Consider the following 22,433-nt stretch of genomic DNA (forward strand, 5'->3'; position numbering starts at 1 on the left):
CCGTCACTAATCCCATGCGTGGCAGGTCTTGTGAGAGTTTGCGAGCAGCTGCCTGGATAGTGATGGGGGAGAAAACAGTGATGGCAGGCTAGAGGAGGCAGCAGACCAGCCGGAGGAAGCAGGTGGCTGGTGGGCGAGAGGAGGAGGCCGCCGGCAGGAGGTGATTGGCCGGCCAGCTAGCCAGTGGGGAAAGTAGCACTGGCCGGGGGTGGGGGAGGTGGGGGGAGAAAACAGCTGCGGCAAACTAGAGCCCAGCCTAGCTAGTATAAAGTAAAAAGCATAAGCAACTGTGAAAAAGCTCAGCAACCTTGGAGATTTGTAGGACAGCGAAGAAGCAATGGAATCCAGGATCAATCAATTGTATTTGGAGCAAAAAATGTATATGCTCATATTCCCTGATGGTCTTTTTATTTCCCCAAGGTAGCTAATTTTGAAACAAACTGGAGAAACTGAAGGCAGGAATGCCACAATAAAACTTCTTCTGTACTCCAGTGTACATAATAATAACAGCCAATAAACTTTGTTACACTGCCGTGTTGGAGCAGTAACTTACTTACTTGCAATGCTGCAAATCACATCGGGTAGAAAGAGAGAAGAAAAGTGGTGAATACTAGGGGATTTCTTCCTCCCTCCCATATTTTTAAGCAAAAGTACATACACTCATAGAAATCAAGTTTTTATTAGTTTTATTTGGCCCTTGATGATTCAGCTGGAGCATACAGCTCTCATGTATTTTTATGATGGATGCAATGAGAACCGAACGAGTGTTTTTCTTCCTGTCTTTATTTGAATGTTTTCAAATAAGAGTAAATTTATTGGAGATCCTGATTTTTGTATTGGAATGGAAGTGCTACTCACTGTAACCTGGAAAGTAGATTTAAAAGATCATGTAACTAACTTTTAACTCTGATCATGTAGCTGTTTCTTAGGGGGGAAATACGCCACATTTTGTAATTCTATTGTGCTTTCATTTATTGTTTGCTTTTGTTTTGATTTAAAGTGCTGCCAAATCTCAGAAGCCAAAGAGAAGGAACAGGCTTCAGTATTTCTTCTGAAGACTCTGTCAAGAGAAGCAAGCCCAGTAGCAACGCTTTATTATTTTGAGGAGCTAGAATAATTTAATTCTAATGAAAAAGACAAATCATGCTGCAAATGGGAAAATTTGTTTATAGGAAGAAGGGAATTAGTGTTTCGTGGCAGTGGAAATATTTTGCTTGCCACTTCCTTGACTTTTTTTTAATTGTGTGCACTGAGTGTCCAAAGGGTTTACCATTTCAACTTATACTTTACTTTAGCATATATCTTTTCCTGGAGGGGAACTGAGGAAGTGAAATTAGAAAAGCAATACATATACTGTTTAGTCCTTTCTCAGTAAAGAGACTCATGCAGGGCTTCATAGGCAGGCTGAGCTCCAAAACTTTGCTTAGTGTTAAGCATCAGTACTATGAAGCAATAATAAACAAACAAGTACTGCATCTCTGACCATGGACAAAGTGCATTTTCTTACCACTGGGGAACCACAGGCAGCTATTTCCATATACACAGCAATTAACCTATCCATCCTTATAGTTTGTATTTTTGATGCGTTATCTAAAAGTCTGCAGAATGGATATAGCTTATAAAGACCCAGGGTCTGTTTAAAGACCGGGGACTATCCTTGTCTGCTTTGGAAATTCCATGGACCAGTTTAGACATCATATGGATCCACATTTCAACCTTGGTGTGACATCTCAGGTGTGCACACCCACCCCCTGCAACCCTTCACCCACACGCCTTGGAAGAATTCTACTTCCGAATTTAAACATGTTAGTCTTGATTGTGACATCCAAACCAATTGTTCCTGGCTTATTTTAACTTGAGCTCTTAAAATAAACCACAACCAGAACCCAAGGCTTCACATCAGGTTCAGATTGTGGTTTTAGGCCTCTAGTTGGTTCAGGCCACTAGAATTGGTTGGTTCAGGCATCATAACTGATCCTGGCTGGCTTCTAGTCACAGTTGGAAGTAGAATTTTTCTGATGGTTGTGCACGAAGGGAGAGAGGGGAGTGTGTGCTCTCGAAGCTGTGATATGATGCATAACATCAAAGTTTAATCTGGGCTCTATGTGTAGCCTGGATTAGAGATGTGTGACCAAATTGTTTCACACAATTTGGATTCAAATCGATTCAACTCGCATCTGGCAGGTTCGAATGATTCGAATTTGAATTGAATCTGGCTGATTCTATTCAAATCAATTTGACCTGTTTTTTAAATTAAAGCTTGGGGGGCAGGAGGAGGAGGAGACAGAAGTGACATTTAAAGTGACAGACAGAGGTGCTGAGGCACCAGGACCTCGCTTTTCAAGTGTGGTGGTGGTGGGGGAGGCAGTGACCTGCCCTGCCATCTCCTGGTGGCCTACCGGCCGCTCGTTTCAAAAATAAAGAGGTGCAGAGGTGCCTTTGAACCACTGCTCGGTGGTGCTGCTGGCACTGAGGAGTGGTACAGACTGCAAAGTGGCAGCAGGGGACTCAGCTGGTCTCTGCACACACGCGGAGGCCATTAGCATGGATATCACAGTGCTCTTCCACAAGAGCACCACACTATCCATTCTAATGGACGCCATGTCTGTGTGGAGGCCAGGCCGCGAGGGGATTGCAGATCGAGTCGCTGCCTCCCCCACCCCTACCATTCTGCAGTTGGTACTGCTTCTCAGTGCCAGCGGCAGCGTTGAGGAGCGGTTCAAAAGTGCCTCAGCATCTCTCTCTCTTTTTGAAATCACTGGCCAGCAGCCCAGCAGGGGATGGTGGGTGGGGTCACTGTCTCCTCTCCGCTGCTCTCTCTGCACTTGAAAAGTGAGGTCCTGGTGCATCCGTGCCTCTTTCTGCCATTTTAAAAGGAAGCTCTTCTCCCAGCTCTTCCGGGCTGGAGAGCTGGTCTTGTGGTAGCAAGCATGACTTGTCCCTGTAGCTAAGCAGGGTCTGCCCTGGTTGCATCTGAATGGGAGACTTGATGTGTGAGCACTGCAAGATATTCCCCTCAGGGGAAGAAGCCACTCTGGGAAGAGCAGAAGGTTTCAAGTTCCCTCCCTGGCTTCTCCAAGATAGGGCTGAGAGAGATTCCTGCCTGCAACCTTGGAGAAGCCGCTGCCAGTCTGTGTAGACAGTACTGAGCTAGATAGACCAATGGTCTGACTCAGTATATGGCAGCTTCCTATGTTCCCCTCTCTCTCCCCTCCTCCCAGTCTTTAACTTTCAAAATAGGTCAAATTGGTTCGGATTCAGATCAATTCAATTCTGAATTGAATTTCCCTGTTTCAAATCACATTTTTGTTTCGTGCACATCGCTAGTCTGAATCAGCCCATTGAAGTATCATATTAGTATGAAGACAGATCTCTTTCTTTTCATTATTTGTCTTCCAGTGGCTTTTTTTCTTAGTAAGAAAGCAAAAAGTGGAAGGGAGGGGGAACTAGTGTTGATTTATTAAGTTGAAGGAGCTCATGATTGCCCTTCTAATCACTCAGTAACATACAGCCCAGTCATATGCATGTCTACTTAAGTAAGTCTCATTGAGCTCAATAGGACTTGCTGCCAGCTAAGTATGCATAGGATTTGCAGACTTAGTCAGTCAGTAAGTCCTCCTTATCAAATGTTGAGCATTTCATAGGGGAGCTCTTTTTAAAAAAGCAAATACTTCTAAAGCACAACATAATTTAACCATACACTTTCCTATAACCAAACTCAGAAGTGATTTTACCAAGCATGTGAAGCAAATGGTACCTGCTTTTCCAGGGAAAGAAGGTGGTGCATGTGCCCTTTGAGTTTAATATTATTAAACTGCTTACCATGGGAATCAGCACTGGCATGGAGACCCTCCATGTAACTGGGCTGTCAGTTTCTGGGCCTCAGAAGGCTTCCCAGTGGAGCACAAAGCTCCCTAAGGTCTTATTTGGCCTCCCCCCCCCCCCCACAATAGAGAGAGGCGTATAACTGACTGACTTTTCAGCTGAGTCTCAAACTGAACTTGAGCCCAAACCCTGGTTCAGAGAGGGTTTTTTTCAGTGAGCTGGAAATTTAACCTAAGATGTTTGCCCTGTTAGACCATAACTGAAAAAAGATACAGTGGATTACCATATATGGAACTCAAACATTTTGAAGTAAATGGTGCACTATTTTTGTTGAATAGAAAACAGTCCATTAAGACAGAAGACATGAGGGACATGTTTTCTGTTTAAAATATGGGGACATCTGTTGACGTTACTGTGGAAGGAATACTAAGTTATCGACAAATATGCAAGTGATTAAAGTATCTTTCCTGCTTGTTAAATTCAATCTCTTAATAAACTTCAGGCTTAGGCATTCTGGTGCTTAAACCTAATTCCCAAATAGCACTTCAAAATAGCATTATGTGGGTTTTAGAATTTCTTTTTAAAAGGGTTTATATTAGCAGGCAAAGCTTTTTCAACTCCTAATATTTTTCTGTTGTCACCTGTCCAGCAAAGCAACTGTGGCCTATAGTATGTGAAGCCAAGCCAGATTTTTTTCTTTGAGGTCGTGTGAGCAGCTATTTTCAAGGGCAAGAACAGAAAAATGTGCAAGAAAAATTGTCACTATTGGAAATTCAATCTTTGTCAGTAAGCTGATTTGAAAGAACAGACACAGTGCTCAAATGTTTTCATCACTGACAGCCACGCTAGCTTTACAAGGGTTGCTTTACAAATGTGAAAGACAACTCTTGCAGTGAAATGACAGCTCCTCTTTAATCCCCAGCAAAAAAAAATTGGCTACTGAACCCAAGGCCCATTTTCAAGTTTGTGGGGGAGGATTAAAATTTGAGTGACTTTGCCAACATTCTGCAGAGGGGATTCATATGGAACTTTAGCAAAAACTTTTTTGTCAGAGCAGGTGAAACGGCTGAGCGGATGAGAGGCATTATACTCTTTCCATGTGCATGGTTATACTTGTCCTGTTGGGACAGTAGCAGTAGTAACCAGGGTGGAACTTTTGCCCCAGATGGAACCTGGACAGGGGTTCCAAATGGACATTGAAGGTTATGTAATATATTGACAATTATGGAAGTACTTAAATGTTCACAAAGGATTTAATGTAAGGCGATAAAGTACATTAAGCTATAAAGTACATTACATGAAATTATGTACTCATTTCAGGATGGAATAATTAGGCATGTTTTCATCATGGTAGGTGAAAAGCCAGATTTCATCTTGCTCCGAAACTTAACAGGCAGAAGACTGGGCAGTGACACTATTTCAGCTAATCAATTGTCCTGTTCTGGCAGCCATAGTGAATAATGTGAGGCAGTTCCATTGTACACGAGGGAGAGGTGACTTGCACTGATTCCCCACTGTCTCAGCAGCCCCACCCCACACCATGTTGCATGCCTCAACCGTCTGGGAATTGAGTGAAGGGGGATCAGCAAAAATTGCTGACTCCTTGCACAGTAAGAAATGCCTCCTCTTTGTAGAACAATTTATGATGCAACCCAGTCTTCGTGGTCTTTGTCAACACCTATAGATTTTGCACTTGCACAGAACCTTGTTTGGAACCTTCAAGAGCTTTGCCTCTGAGCATTTTGGCAGGAACCCTCCATCAGTAACCATGCATATGTAATGCTGCTTTCCTATCTTCCCTCAGTGCCTTTTGACAGCTGCAGCAGATCTTCAAGTGGAATCTTCATCTTGGTCTTTCAGTCAAGTGAGCTCCTGCCTCATACCTCTTCCTTCTTTTCATTTTGAGTTTTCTTCTCTTTTTCTAACTCTAGTACTTTCTTTTTTGGCGTTTTTATGGTTGTTTCCACCCATTTCCAAAACTTTGATTGGTGCCATGTCTGGGCCAAGGCCAAAGGGCTATGGCTGGTAAGATTACTTCAAAGTGTTCCAAGTGTGGAGTGAAACTTCCTTCCACAGAGAGTCACACAGACTGCCTGAATTGTCAGGGATGTGCAAGCCGGCTCACTTCAAACCAGGCTCGACATCGAGGTGGCGCAGTTTTGGACAGTCTGAGTTCAAACCGACTGACCGCTAAAGGGCATGGTGCTAGTCTGAGGTTGAACTGGACCAACTCCCCGTTCAAAGAACCGGCTCAGGCCGGCTTGGGGGGTATATTTGTAAAGGTGAATCCAGCGAGGATTCCCCTTTACAAGTACAGGGGAATTCCCTACAGTAAATATGGAGGAAGGAGAGAAAATATATTTACCTTTAAAATTAAGGCGGCAATGATGGCGGAGACATGGGAGGTGGGGGGGGGCTCCTCCAGTCCCCCCCCCCAGCCTCCCAAATGACAGCCACTGCCAGCTACAGCCTGGGGCGAGCCTCTGTGCATGCGTAGAGGACATTAGGAGGAGGAGGAGGAGGAGGAGGATTGATGCAAACAGCCAAATTGTGTGGTGATGCAAACGGCCTCTGTACATGTGCGGAAGTCACTCTAATGACCTCTGCATGTGCACAGAAGCCCACAGCTGGCCCGGGCTGCCATTTGGGAGGCCGGAGGGGGTGTTGGAGGAGTCTCTTCCAATGTGTCTGGCATCTCTGCTGCCTTAATTTTAAAGGTAAATACTACCTTTTCTCTCCCCCCCGCCCGCCGACAAAATTTATAGTAAGGAATTCCCTGTACTGGTAAAGGGGAATCCTAGCTGGATTACCCTTTACAAGTATACCCTCCCTCCCCGAGCCAATCCACAAACTGGTTCAGCCTGGCTTGATGGCTGGACCGGACTTATTCTAGCTTGCACACCCGTATTGTCAGAGCAAGGTTCATGTAATTACAAGTGTGACAGCAGAGTCAACTATTTACTCAGCAAGCCTATTGGAACTGAGTGGAACAGAACCTTTCTTGTTTTTTCCTGTTCTGGGAAAGAGCCTTTCTGGCATCCACTTTGTTTGTTTGTTTATTGTCTTTATATACTGCCTGATATGTGTATCTCTAGGCAGTGAACTGCTGGTGAAGCTCCATAAGACCAACCCATTGGCATCCAAAATTCCTATTTGTATATGTCCCTTTTCTGCCAGGGACATTCTACTCAGCTCTGTGTTGGCTTTAGCATCTCCTATGGCCTCTGTCTCCATCCTAGATTCAAGGCCTGACATGGCTCACGAGCCCGGCACTGTTAAAGGGGATTTCCATATAACTCTGTGAGAATAGCCTCAATGACTTCTAAAGGGACTATGGGGGGGCTACTACAGTGATAACTTCTTTGTTCCTTTATGTCCATATGACTACCACTATGCTTATTATTATTGTCTGACTTCTCACTGTCGCTGATACCATTGCTCCAGATCTTACTCTTCCCACTGAGACTGAGACTACCCACCTCTACATATACTCCTTTAGGAACATAAAGGTAAAGTGTGCCGTCGAGTTGGTGTCAACTCCTGGTGCCCACAGAATCCTAAGGTTTTCTTTGGTAGAATACAGAAGGGGTTTACCATTGCCTCCTCCACAGTATGAGATCATGCCTTTCAGCATCTTCCTATATCACTGCTGCCCAATATAGGTGTTTTCCATAGTCTGGGAAGCATATCAGTGGGGATTTGAACCGGCAACCTCTGGTTTGCTAGTCAAGTCATTTTCCTGCTGCGTCATTTAGGTGGCTCTCTTTAGGAATATAGAGATCTGAATATACAGTATCTTCTGAGAAAGGATAGACACTATACATGCATTGTTGTTTTGGATTGCATAGAATGCAAGGATTCCTGCCAAAACATTCTGAAGCAAAGCTCTAGAGGGTTCTGAACAAGGTAGTGTGCAAGCAAGAACCTATAAGTGTGATCGCAAAGATGACCTCTTGAAGAACATCAGTTACAGGTAAGCGAGCTGCTTGTCTTTTAGACTTCTAGGAGATTTTCAGGAGTGGGGACTAACCATAAGGAACCTTTGCAAGGAACAGCGCTTGTATTGTAGGAATTCACTGGATAGTAAAGGACAGGAATAATACAGAGGTTTTTTGTGGGTATATTTTGTGGGGGCGTGGGGTCGGGGGAGTGATATCAAGTGCGGAAATGCAATGGAAACTAGATGCAAAAAATAAAAATGAAAAGAAGTCTGTTACATGATAAATTAAGAGAAATCTAATGTCTGGATACCCCTTGATTATGAGATGGAATTATCCTGCAAGAGCTCCTGAGCTGCTAAGAAGACATTGTTAAAGAAAAACCACATTTTGAAGCAAAACTGATGATGCAGGCACAGCCAAGAGCCCTGCCAGCAATCAAAAGAGTACTGCACATGTTTTGGATTAAAATATAAGATTCAGATCAGTCACCTACATTTTTTTCTCCTAAAGTACGCAAGTGAGTGACAAAGGGCTATTGATACTAAAGGTCACTTAGAAGAAGGGGAGGCATTTTGAAAAGACTGATAAGGCTGAAGATACTGGAAGCATAAAAATAACTGGATTTTGATAAGGCCACATGTTGGGGCCTCGCATAAGGAGTTCCACACAAGGGGGTTTCCTTGCATATATGCAGATAAAGAGCTCTGTCTACAAACTGAGTTGAGGTAAGTAAGAAGCAAAGGCAACTTGAATCTGGAATCATGACCTGGAAAAAGCACCCATACTTTGCTGTTGCTTGCTTTTCAGCTCTTCCCTGCCCTCTTTGGCCCACATGGTCCATAGCCTTCTGGTGACAAAAGGGGCGGGGGAGGCTGTGGGTCCACAAGGAGCTTTCAGCATCCCTCTGCTGAGGATTTTTTGTGTAGCTGATCAGGGACAGAGGGGAAGTGATTTTCACATTTCTCCACCACCACCCGCCCCCGCAAAGCCCTTTCCTCATGCATAAGAATCTTTCTGAGGGATGCTAAAGACACCTTGCAACATTTCTTTCATTGGACCACCATCTCCATATATTGCTGCAGCTGCTGCCTACTTTCTCAGCTGGGGAAGAGGACTGGAGATACCTTTCAATTCCTGGCACAGTTATTTTTTTCCCCCTTCAGGGTAGCACCAAGCTTGTGTTTGCTGATTTATTTTATTTATATCAATGGCCGGGTTCAGACGTACAGGATAACTGCAGTTTACCATGTCCAGGGTTACAATTCCTAACTCCAATTCATGCTGCAGACATTCAACAAATCAGCAAAACTGTAGTTGAAGGAGAGGGGAGCCCTTCCCTGCTGCTCAGCCTCCCAGCCTGATCTTAGCCAGCCCCGTGGCCAGACTGTGGGTAAAGAGTCACTGGGGCAGCCACGATTGGCTACGATCTTGAATGGGTACGCTGAGTGCGATCCTGCATTTTCAGAGTGCTTCGCTCGCCCTCAGCAGGGAAAGGGCATTGAAAGCCCTTTGAATGCCCTGCAATGCTGGTGCTGCTTCTGCCAGCCATGGCAACGCCGCCACCCCCCCCCCCCCCAAGTAGACAGCCATACTGGAAACACCACACAAACCCAAATTCCTGGGGGGATGGAATCCAGCTTTCAGTGCAGGAGAGGGAAGGGAAATCCACATTCACTAGAATGGGATATGCATTTGGGAGAGGGCAAAGCATGCTGAGGGGTGTGTCCCACCATAACCTGGGAAGATGTCATGTGGAGTGACCCTGGTAAAGCAGCCCATCCAGACCCAAGCAAATTCCACTCTGGCAGCTTGCTGCTGGCTGGGTTGGCAGTCCTATGAGAGGGCCAGTCTACTGGGGATGTAGACTGGTTTTGCACATAGAAGGGCAAATCCCCACCCACATATTGCAAGCTCACAAGAATAGCCAGCCCACTTAATAAAACAGGGGCCCCTTGGATTCCCTGGTGGTTGTGCCCCCCCCCCCCATTCTTTGTTTAAAAATAGAACAAAATCTCCACTATCTCCCTCTCCCCAAATTCCTCTGAAGCCTTGCATGCACCCCAGAGGCCATCCTCGCACCCCATGTGTCATAGCCTGGCCGCATACATGACTGTGGAGTTGGCCAACGGGACCACACATTTACACAAATTTAAAAATCCCGGGTCTGCTCTGTCTGTGTGCCGTATGCAGATAAGCGGGTGTGGGGAATCATAGGAGAGGGCACTTTCCTCTGCTCCCCTGACCCTGGGGCAGCTGGGTAGACTGCAGGGGCTGCATGCCAGGATGCACCTGTGCACAAGTGTGGTTGGCCAGGGAGGGGGCTTGTTTCTGAGGCACTTTTTGGCTGCTGTCCCTCGGATCGGGAAAGCAGTCTCTGGGAAACCCCTCTCTACCGCTTCCCAACACACAGCAGCAAAACACAGCTCACCCATGGCCTGACACTCTCATGAGTGGGTGTAATCTGCATGGGCTTTGGTAGCCACCCTCATCACAGAGGAAGTATTGCTCCAAAAACTGGAGCAATTCTTATCCTGCTGGCCTTGCTCATGAGTAGGCCGGGGTTGTAAACTTCCACCCTGGGGAAGTGGCTGGGCCTCACTTCCCCATCCTTGCTTTGTAAAAATAGAACAGATTCCCCCCTTTCCTCCTTCCCTGTGCATACAGACTTTTGCATGCACCCAGAGGACATCTAGATGCTCCATGGGTCATTCCGCAGATGGAAGGAGAGAGGAAAGCACTGGGATGGACTTTTATACCCAGTCAAGATCCTGGGTCCCGGCTCCATCTGTGCACCATATGCAGATCTGTGTGCAAAGGGAATTGTGGTAGAGGGGAGTCCCAGTTCTCCAGCCACCGCGGGACAGCAGGGCAGCCATTCCGGGATACTAGCAAGGGTGCATATGTACACACGGGCAGACATGCTGGCATGGGGCACAATTTCACAGGAGCCTGTCTGTTGTCTCCAAGAAAAGGAGAGCAGTCTCCAGGGTAGCCCTCCCTGAAACTCACCTGCACATGGCAACCTGGCGCTATTCAGAGCCCCCATGACCTGACACTCTTGTGAGGGAGGTGTTGTTGGGGAAAGGATGCATTGTCCTCTTGAATAAGTTATGATTTGTCCAGGCATTTCTCCCCTTGCCCCAGTGGTCCTTCTCATGAGTTGCCTGGGGGTGTCCCCATGGTATATCCCTCTCATGCCTGACCAGTGAGCCCCAGGTCTATTCCCAAGCTTGGCACAGATCCCCTCCCCCCAAAAGGGGAAGGAGCTAGCTGCCTCTTCTCCAATCTGTGAAAAAGATGGAACTTGGCTGCTAAGTAATCCCTACTGGGGCGCTGCCTTTTAAAGCCTACCAATCGCACCCCATTCATTTGTGTGGATGGTGCGGATCAGGGGCTGTGGCATGGACCCTTAAACCGATTCAAAATTCCTGGGTCCAGCCCGGCATGGTGCTGTATGCAGATCTCCAGGCACGGGGATTCCTGGTAGTAGAAAGCCCCAGTTTCCAGCTTCCCCAGGATGGCAGCACCACCCATGGGGTGCACTGGTAGGGGGTAGAACATCTCCACATTGGCTGGCAGGGGGCACATTTTTGAAGCAGCTTGACCATGGTCCCAAGACATGGAGATCTCACATGCTGTTGAAACTGGGGCACTACTCCCAACAGCTGCTGTCCAAAAAGCAACCTTGCTCTATTTAGAGCCCCTATGGCTGGACACTCTCGTGAGAGGGCTGTCTGTGTAGAAGGAGATGTTTTGCTGTCATGCATCACTAGAGTTCTCTCTCTGCAATTCCCTCCCCCTGATCTTTCTCATGAATTGTGTGTGTGTGGGGGGGTCCCCATGGCCTGGCAGTCTCCTGAGCCATGGTTTTTGGTGCAGGCTCTGATGGAGGTGCATTGCCAATCCAGCTGCATGGCCCTGATAATGAGTAGTGGTGTGTGCAGAACCAGCAGTGGCTGGTTCGAAGGTGGGGCGGTGGTTTACCTTCAGGGACTGAGGAGGGTGCTCTTATACCCCGCCACCGCATTTCCCCCACCGGCACTGTGATTTAACATGGTCCTGTGGGGCAGCTGCATACCTCATTTCCACCCCGGTGCCCATCGGACTGGACGTACCCCTGGAAGTACCTGGTTATGTGGTACTGGAAAAAGTACTTTGCTGCTCCTCAATCCCTCTCTGCCCCTCAAAGCCAGACAGAAGCACCCTTCAGGGATATTTGTTCCCTGTCTGGAAAGGGGATGCCCTGTACATGCTGGCTATCCCCGCCATGAGGGGCCCTTTGCCAGGGCATACCTGCTTGCATGGACAGTGTGGGCACGAGGGTTGGGCGTGGACCTTTAAACCCATTCGAAGCTCCTGGGCTGGTTCTGACATGGCGCTGTATGCAGACTTCCTGGTGCGTGGATTCCCAGAAGAGGAGAGCCCCTCTTGCCCAAGTGCTTGTCCATATAGCTTTCCTGCATAGAGCATCCTCCCTCGCTCCCCTTAGAATGCCACTCTCATGAGAGAATGGGCTGTGGGATAATGGGGCACTGTGCAGCATATATCGAGAGTACCCTCTCATGCAGCTAGAGTACCATCTGGTGGATTTTGCATTGGTGCCCACAGATCATTGTTCTTATGTGCAAAGGGAGCAAATGTCCCCACCCAGGGAAGGGGCTGGAACCCACTTCCTCACCCTGTGTAAAAAGTAGAACTTGGCTGATCCAGCTTGAGTCTGCATTTTATAACCCCACCCCCACCCCCAGCATTTGCTCCCCTCTCAGCACCATGAGCCCCTGGTGGTGCAGTGGTAAAACTGCCGCCCTGTAACCAGAAGGTTACAAGTTCGATCCTGACCAGGGGCTCAAGGTTGACTCAGCCTTCCATCCTTCCGAGGTCGGTAAAATGAGTACCCAGAATGTTGGGGGCAATATGCTAAATAATTGTAAACCGCTTAGAGAGCTTCGGCTATAAAGCGGTATATAAATGTAAGTGCTATTGCTATTGCTATGATGGGGGGGTGCCCTGCTTGTGCTGCTGCTTAGAGTGTTTGTGCTTGTGAACCAACATGACTGTTGCTCCTTTCTTGGGGAGCAAAGCACTGAGTGTCTGCGCTGTCATCCTGTGTCCTCACCCTATCACTTGCCAGGTGGGAATCGGAAGTGCCCCCAAGTGGCTGTGAAGTTTGATAGGCTGACCATTTTGGGATGGGGTGTGGCGTCGTCCCTGTAGCATGGCAACTCCATAGATGCCTGGCTGACAGGAAGTGCATGGCCAGTTTCCCAAGAGGCTGCCAGCGAGGAGTGCCAAATGCATGGAGCTGCCATGTCCTCGGGAGTGTCTGTGCCGCTTCCTCTATGATTGGGGTTTGGAAATGGGCATGGAACCATGGTTATAGCTGAGCGTGCAGTTGGGCATAATGCTTCAGTGGCAAAACCGCTGTTGGCAGTAAGCCTTGGCCAGTTGTAACTGTGGTTATCCTGTACATCTGAACCTGGCCAACATGTATATATGCTGCTTCCTGGTCACATGGTATGCCCAAAATGACTCGCAGCCAAAAACCAAAATAATCAAAATCATACACTTATTTTATTTTATTTTATTTTATTTTATACCACCTCACACAGATGGCTCTAGTTGGTTCACAATTCTAAGAACAGATTAAAAACAAATAAATAACAAACACATTAAAATGAAATTAAAACCAGTTTCAAATCATGTTAGTAATCATTGAAGGCCAGGCTAAAAAGATATGTTTTTAGGGCTCCTTTAAAAGGCTCCTAAAACTCTTGAGCATCTAATAGCCATAGGGAGCACATTCCAGAGCCTAGGAGCTACCTACAGAGAAGGCCTAAACCTGAGACATCACCCAGACAAGCTGGCAGCAGCCAGGCATGGACTTCTCCTGATGACCTTAAAGTGCAGTGGGGATCATACTGAAGAAAGCACTCTCCCAGGTAACCCTGTCCTAAGCCATTTAGGGCTTTGAAGGTAAATTACCAGCAATTTGTATTTAGCCCGGAAACATATCAGCAGCCAGTGCAGCTGTTTTAAAACAGACATAATATGGTCTCTCTGAGAAACCCCGGAAACCAATCTGGTTGCTGCATTTTGAACGAACTGAAGTTTCTGAATGACATAGAAGGCAGCCCCATGCACAGTATATTGCAGTAGTCATGCCAAGAAGTTACCAGTGAGTGCAGTACAGTTTTTGAGATCATTGTCTTCAAGGAATGGACACAGCTGTTGTACCAACTGAAGTTGGTAGAAAGCACTCCTGACCATAGCTCCACCTGAGACACCAGGGTGAGGCCTGGGTCCAGAAGCACTCCCATGCTACATACTTGTTCCTTTAGTGGGAATTCAAGCCTGTCCAGAATGTTCTATTACATCCCTCAAATTATGACCCCTCACTATTAATACCTCCATCTTGTTTGGATTCAGCTGCAATTTATTATCCCTCATCCATTCCATTACTGCCCGAAGGCAGGGATTTAGAAGAGCTATGCCATTTCCTGATGATATTGTCATGGAGAAATAGATTGGGTGTCATCCCGATCCCCTGATGATCTCACCAAATGGCTTCATGTTGATATTAAAAAGCATCGGGGATAAGATGGAGCCCTGAGGGACACCATACAATCACTCTCATTTCACAGAACTACTATCCCTGAGTGATACCAACTGAAATCTGCCTGAGAGATAGGAATACAAAGCAGTACTCCTTGTTCCCAAATCCCTCCAATTCAGAAGGATACCATGGTTGATGGTATCAAAAGCTGCAGAGAGATCCAAAGGAACCACCAGATAGATTATCCATCAGGCCAACCAAGGCTGTTTCAACCGCATAGCCCACTCTGAAGCCAATTTGAAATGGGTCTCAACTAGTATCCTCCAAAAGTACCTAGAATTGATCAGCCACCACCCAATCAGTCACCTTGTCCAACCAATGGAGGTTGGAGACCAGCCTGTAATTATCCATCTCTGCGGTGGGCTTCTTAAGTAAAGGTCTTACAATTGCCTTCTTCAAACATGGAGGCATCCTGATGTCCTCCAATGAGGCATTTATGATGTCAACTAGGCCCTCTATAACAGTCTCCCTACTAGATTAAATAAGCCATGTTGGGCATGAATCCAGAGGACAGGTGGAAGCTTGTCCATATCTTCAGGAGTCACAAATTACCACCGGTTCGTTTGGTGGCAATTCAGAGGCGGGCCTTCTCTGTAGCTGCTCCCGGGCTGTGGAATGCACTCCCAGCAGAAATTCACAATCTTAATTCCTTACTGACCTTCAAGAGAGCCCTTAAAACCCATCTGTTTGGCCTGGCCTTTCAGGGTTTTAATTAGTTTTAATTGTTTTAATGCTAACCTGGTTTTCAGGGTTCTAATTGTTTTGATAGTTTGTTTTTACGATGTTTTTAATTGGTGTTCATATTTATATTTCTGTTTTAATTGTTATTGGTTTTAGTGGTTTCTGTTTTTAATTGTAAACCGCCCTGAGCCATTTTGGAAGGGCGGTATAAATAGAATAGAATAGAATAGAATAGAATAGAATAGAATAGAATAGAATAGAATAGAATAGAATAGATAAATTGAAACTGATCCATTCTCATCAAACAAGAGGAGTTAATGGACACCCTTGCTATTGACTCTGCAGTAATGGTAGAGTCCAAATCTGCTCATATCCGAGAAATTTTATCCACAAATCAGTTATTAAAAGCGTCATAGCAGGATGATGAAGACTCCAAATTCAAGTTCAGAGAGGAAGGGACCTGAGTCTGTCCCCTCACAATTCTGAACAACTTCGCTGGACATGAATTTGTGGGTCCAATACATGCAGAATATAATTGTGTCTTTGCTGCATGTATTGCCACAGTATAAGCCTTTAAATGAATGGGCTTTCAGTTGTATCTTGTCAGATTTGAGTCGAGTTCTCCTCCACTTGTGCTCCAGTCTTCTCTGTTGCCACTTCAGCTCCCGTAGCTGTTCTGTATCCCATGGGGCCGATTTCAATGCAGAACAGAAAGGACATTTGGGGCAATTGTGTCTGCTGCCCTGGTAAATTTCCTTATTCCAGGTCTCCACCAGTACATCAACAGAATCACTGGTAGAACCAACTCTAAAACCTTCCAAGGTCTCTTGGAATCCTATGGGATCCATAGCCTTGGGTGAACCATCCATAGCCTTGGGTGAACCACTGGGTGGAGCCGCCAGAGAGCAGGATGAACACAGACCCCCTCTCCCCTAGCTACGCCCCTGGCTAGCTCTTTCACAGGGATTCTGGTAAGGGAGATGTTATTCCTATGGATCACAGCCACTCGACTCACCCACCATTCCCACTTCTCCTAACCTGCTCTACAACTGAATACCCAGCAGGGAGAAGCTGAGCCCAAACTGAGCCACTAGTCTCCCCCAGCCAGGACTCCATTATAGAAACCAGGTTGATTCTCTCATGGATGATATTTTGAGCCGATTTGACATTGCAGGGGATCATGGTCAGGTTCTGTAGGTAGTTGGAACTATGCACTGAGGCCTGGGAGCTGACAGGACAGCTGGAAGGGGAAACAGCTATTAAATTGCTGATGTCCCTTACTCTGTAACGGTCTGCCATCCTGCCAACACCAAGTCTTCTATTCCCCACCACTACTGAAATAACTGCTCTTGATCCCACTAAAGACACCCCCACTCCCCATAATCATAATAGCACAGAAGCAACAACAAAAATGCTAAAAACTACAGTAGTAGGACAACATTTAATACTCAATTCAAAAGGGCTATCTGAGATAATTGCCTCCCAGGAAAGAGTTGCAGAGCTTAGCACCACCACTGAGAAGGCCCTGCTCTGTGTACCCACTAATTTAACCTCAAGTGGAGGTGAGTCATGCTTTTAGGCATCCAGATGTGACAAGGTATCCAGAGCCATCTCCAATATTATTTTTCCCAGTTAATGAAAAAAATAGGTGGTTGTAGCAGCATTATGGGGTATGCTGTGGCAACAAGGGAAGATGGAAGGCAAGTACAATATGAAGGAATGGGGGGGGGGGAGGGCTGGAATAAAAAGATGACGTGGGAAAGCCCTGAACCCTCAACCCCTACTGCAGAACTCATCTCAACTGTGAAATTTCACAGACCATTTGCTGATCATATAATGAAAAATTCAGAGGGAAACAAGGCTTTCCCCATACCACCAAAAGAACAGGGAGGTTTGGAGAACACTTCTACTAACGACTTGCCAAGCTTTTGCAGCTTTTCTCTCTCACAACACACTTCTGTTGAGACAGCTATGGAGTTGGAATGCAAGAAACTATGTTTGCATGTGGTTTTCAGTGTCTCCTTGTTTTCACAATCGCTTCCTAAAAATCCAGCTTAATAAATCACTTCACTTGCACTGAATTGTCCCCCTTTCCCTCTGCCTGGTCATCCAAAATGACTTGGCTGCAACCCTATGACCACTTTCCTGGGAGTAAGTTCTATTGAATTTAGTGGGACTTACTCAGGGACATGGCAAGGTGGAAAGGGCCGTGGGACACCATGACAAAACAGTATAAAATAGGGGCCAAGAATGCCACCATTTTGTTAGCAGTGCAGTCATGAGTTGCCAGCAACCAGGCACCATGTCACCAGCTGTTACTAGTGTCCAGAAAAGGAGAAGCTGTCGGGATTCATGCTCCCTCAGCCAAGGACCTGCCTACTGCTAGACTAAGGTAAAACTCAGTGCTAGTTAGTTAATGTTTTTGTATTTTCTTTTGAATGTGTGTGTGTGTGTGTGTGTGTTTGTGTCTTTCTTTATTTCCAGTTTACCCTCTTTTCCCCAATTGCTTATTCTGTGTGCAACCCTTGTTCCTTAAATTTTTTTAAATACTTAGAAATGGCTTCAGTCTGGTTTAAAATATTCCGGAGGGTTACTTGCAAAACCCTTCCCCATGTGCCTCATAAGGTCATGTTGAGTTGTTTTCAGAATAATATATTGTTGCCTAGAACTGGGTTTTATGGTCTCTGGCTGTACAGTGCCTTTAAGCCCCAAGCTAGACAGTTCTAGGTTGCTGAAGCCATGTCTAAGCCTGGGCAGTGGTTTTAGATCATTCTTCAACTGGTGGCAGCCTACCTTGAAGGAGCAGCATCCTCCTAGATCGCAGGGCCAGACTGGGGGCACTGAGAGGGCGGTGGAATGTATGTGGGGAGGGCGCCAAGTTTTTGAGCAGAATAGGTAATTAAGGGTGGGAGTTGGGGCACAGGGGCACACCGGGAATATGCCCTGTGGGCCGGTCCGAGCCTGCTAGATTGGGATCAGAGCAATCTCTCTACTGAGGGTAGATCCCAAGAAAGATAGAGTAACCCCTGTTTCGTCACAGACACAAAGTGAGAATAGGCCCCTCCCCCATCTTCTTCAGAGAGGCGTGAGGAGGAGAACTCCCTCAGGGGCATCTGTGCACCCCCTGTTCAATTATAGCTATGCCCCTGATTTTACTTCCAAATAAACATGCATCTGTTTTGCTGTTGAGATTTCCTCCTTTTTTAATGTTAAGTTGATGTTTTTGTGTTCTTTCTATTACTTGGGGGGGGGGGGGGGCAATGCAGCACAAATGCTGCTTTTAAAAACATAGGTGATGCCTAGCCTGTCCTTTTAATTTCAACAGGACTACTTGGAATAATTTCCATCCATATGTCAACCTTATATATACAGTATATTGGGAGAAAATAGGAGAGTAGAAGGAAGATAGCTCAGTTTGGTGTTGAGCCAGAGTAGGAAGGTACAAAGACTGCTGTTGCTCTACAGTATGCTGTCCTTGACCATAGGCTATAATGGGAAATAATGAAAATGTTTTAATTGGTTTGTTTCTTGTCAGAATGGGATTAAAATAGCACAATAGGCCCTTGTGAAGCTAATCTACTATATTATTTTTATGCAGATACACCCTAGGCTTTGTCTACATGCACACTTTAAAGTGTTGAGGTTTGATTGTCGCCATTTAAATCCCTGTATAGTCACAGCAAGATGAGAACAATGAAACATTTGCTAATACCCCTTTGATATAGCCTTTGATGTGGTATGGCAGTCTCCTGGATGCAACAGTGAATCAAGAGGAGGAGAGCTGCTCTTGTGGTAGCAAGCATGACTTGTCCCCATAGCTAAGCAGGGTCTGCCCTGGTTGCATCTGAATGGGAGACTTGATGTGTGAGCAGGGGCGTAACTATAATAGGGCAAGGGGAGACAGTTGTCTGGGGGCCCACTGCCTTGGGGGGGCCCAGAGGCAAGTCACATGACTGACTCCCCCAGCCGCGCACCCGCCCGGGCTTCCTTCATCCTCCGATGTATTCATCCTCCGAAATTGATGTGAGTGTTAAGACCTGGAGCTACCAGAACAGCATGTCTTTCTCTAGTACCATTAAATGACTTGCATCGTCCACAATTTACAAAACTTTTGAGCTGAGCTTCAGTGGGGTGGGGAGCCCATTTTAAAATCTTGTCTCTGGGCCCACTCCAACCTTGCTACGCCCCTGTGTGTGAGCACTGCAAGATATTCCCCTCAGGGGATGAAGCCGCTCTGGGAAGAGCAGAAGGTTTCAAAGTTCCCTCCCTGGCTTCTCCAAGACAGGGCTGAGAGAGATTCCTGCCTGCAACCTTAGAGAAGCCACTGCCAGTCTGTGAAAACAATACTGAGCTAGATAGACCAATGGTCTGACTCAGTATATGGCAGTTTCCTATGTTCCTAAGAGCAACAACGATCATTTGGAGGGACAGAGAGAGAGAGAGGGTGGGGTGGGGCTGAGGAGGGGTAGGAGGAGAAGGCTTCCTTCCCGAAAAGTTTAAAAAGAGAGAGAGAGAGCTAACACGTCAGAAGAGCACAATTACAAAAAAGCTAAATTAAAATTAAAATAATAATATGGGGCTGAAAGAGTGTAGTATTGATCAAAACAGCCTCAATTTTATTTTAAAAAGAGCACAAGGCAAGAACCAGAAGAAAAGTGTGCTCAGGTGCGGAAGTGAGAGGGTGTGCTACAGGGCTGTACCCTGGGGAACCAACCAGCCCTCCCATATGCAGGTAGCTACTCCTCCACAGGTTGCCCTGTGATCAGTCCACACTTCTTTCTCCTCACACAAGGTTTTTCCTTTTCTGTGATCAAGTTAGAATAAATGCACTATGGAGAAGACACTGGTGTTTCACAGATTGCAGATTGTGCAGTGAAGTTGCAGGTTGTGCAAAACACACCTGGACCACACACAAAATCAACCATAAGAATCAGTGGTTATGATGGAATACACCATCATACTTTCTGGCAAGACCTTCCTCAGCAGCAGATGTCACTAATATGAAGCCTCCTGCTGACAATATTGATTTACAGAAATGTGTTTTCATATTTTTCTCAGACTACCAAAATCTTTTATTTACATATGAATTTCTGAACATTACAGCTTTATAAGGGTATATAGCATGATTGACATGTTATGGGCTAAACTCACACTCTATGCAGTGGCTGTGGACTCTTCTTTTTGAGGAGAAGCTTTGGCAGGGGATGAATTTGAGTAGAGAAGTAGCAAGATGAGGAAATGCCAAGCTGCTCTTTGGACTCAGAATTGATATACATTGCATTTGGAACACATTGGCTAGCATCCAGACTAACACGGCACTTGCACGAATATTGTGCTACTGCAAGGACGTTGCAATAGATAGATGGATTACATCAGTAGCTTGTGTTCCAAACTAGCATGCCCTAGCACAACAAGATGTGCTTACATAACAGGCACAGAAGTAGATGTCCACATCCTGTTCCACTGTCATTGCACGAATTCAAGTTTCTCCCACCGCTTCGTACAGCTCAGTAACCACCTTGTATGTGCACAACTGTGTTCATTGCACAAGCACAGCATTACTCTGGATGTCAGCATTAGTCTGGACATGCAACATTTGTCTAGACTGGAAAAATCGTAGGAAGGGAAAGAGTTAAGCACATCTCCATCACTTCTCTGCTCAAAATTGTCTACTTCTGAAGCTGTGTTTGTTTTCTTAATTAAAAAAAGAATGTTGGGGTTCTGTTACATAGGTTTAAGTGTAATGTGTAGTTGACCCCTTAGCTTTAGCTCTTACTAATAACTCGATTCAATATCTATCAATAAAATAAGTAAGTTATTGAACAATTGCAGACAGAACTGCTACTGAGAACAGAATTTTTATGTTCCAAAAAATTGTATTTCTGCTTTCTTTCTATAAAATAGAAAAAATCACTTTAGTCCCTTTCACTAATAATAGTTCTTTCATTAGTCTTTTCCTTTTCTTAGAATTATTATCTCTTCCAAACAAGTTTGGATATGAAGTTCTCTAACAGTGGGGCAGGAAAAAAATATAGATCACTTTTCATTTGGCATAGTTCCAATTGAAGGAAGCCCATTTGGTATTTAAATGTTTCCAATTTTAATGTTTAGAAAATCATGCTTATATTCATCTTGAGTTGTAAAGGCCATCAAAGCAGTCTCTCTCTACTGCTCCCCCTCTCCTCTTTGTAAAGTCTTGAACAATGCAGGATGTGTTGAGGCAAAACTGTTTCAAATTAAGCTGAATGTCAATCTTTAAGAGTTACCAAGGCTAATTCAAAGGACTGTCCTGGAGCTTGGTTTCAAAGTGATGAGAAATAAGAATCCCTTGCTTGAATAAATTATTCTATGCTACAGAGCAGAGCTTCAGCTCAGAGAAATCTGAACTAAGTTCAACTGTTTGAGTAGACATGTTGATTTATACTAGCCTACCTTCTTTTTAGGATATGGGGTAATGATTGTAATTTTTGTTTCTCCCTTTAGGAATAATGGAGACGATTGGAATGAGCCCAGTCCACTGAAGAGAAACTTTTCTAAGTTCCACTGACTTTCTCAGAATTCTTTACCTTTGATGGATTGTGCCTGTTGTTTCTTCAAGTCTAACAACCTGCAATCTAATTTGAAGTAAAGTAAAGTTGTGCCGTCGAGTTGGTGTCAACTCCTGGTGACCACAGAGCCATGTGGTTTTCTTTGGTAGAATACAGGAGGGGTTTACCATTGCTATCTCCTGCATAGTATGAGATGATGCCTTTCAGCATCTTCCTATATTGCTGCTGCCTGACATGGGTGTTTACCAGTGGGGAATCAAACTACCACCTCTTTCTCCCTAGGCAAGTTACTTCCCCGCTGCACCATTAGGTGGCTGTGCAATCTAATTTACATAGGGCCTATTTGGATGTTCTCAAAAGTCAGTCTACCTCCAACCCCAGTCCCATCCCTGTTATGCCCCTCAGAGGGTGATAGAGAAGAAATAACCCTTTTCAGAATGTCCATCCTGTGCTCTCTCCTTTTCTTCGTTCTAAGGGAGGCAGCAAATTCTGTCAAAGAGCTGTCAGCCTGCCTATATAATTATTTTTGTTTTGTTTTTGTTCTGAAAAATGTTACTATGAAGAAGAATAAATTGAGTTGAAAGCTTGCAACATGCTGGACAAGTGATTGGTGCAATAAAATTTATAATTTCACCAACTCTGTATGTCACAATATTTCTGGATTTGGAGACATGAACATTCCATAAAGACTGCCTGCTTGATTTTTGCCCAAGGTACATTGTAACTGCAATTGGTATGGTGCAATCTTTTCCTTTAACTAAAAAAAATCACTGATCATAGTGTGTGTGTGTGTGTGTGTGTGAGAGAGAGAGAGAGAGAGAGAGA

At 45.4% G+C, this 22,433-nt stretch overlaps 1 long non-coding RNA gene across 1 annotated transcript in view; it reads left to right on the plus strand.

Moving 5' to 3' along the window:
* Positions 1 to 22,245, plus strand: part of LOC128323519 (uncharacterized) — a 440,731-nt gene extending 418,486 nt beyond the window's left edge. Inside the window, exon 9 of the long non-coding RNA XR_008306324.1 lies at positions 21,544 to 22,245. This is a non-coding gene — a long non-coding RNA (uncharacterized LOC128323519). The remainder of the gene's footprint in view (positions 1 to 21,543) is intronic.
* Positions 22,246 to 22,433: the final 188 nt, after the last annotated feature.

This window comes from Hemicordylus capensis, chromosome 4 (assembly GCF_027244095.1).
Source record: "Hemicordylus capensis ecotype Gifberg chromosome 4, rHemCap1.1.pri, whole genome shotgun sequence".
Classification (NCBI taxonomy): Eukaryota; Metazoa; Chordata; class Lepidosauria; order Squamata; family Cordylidae; genus Hemicordylus; species Hemicordylus capensis.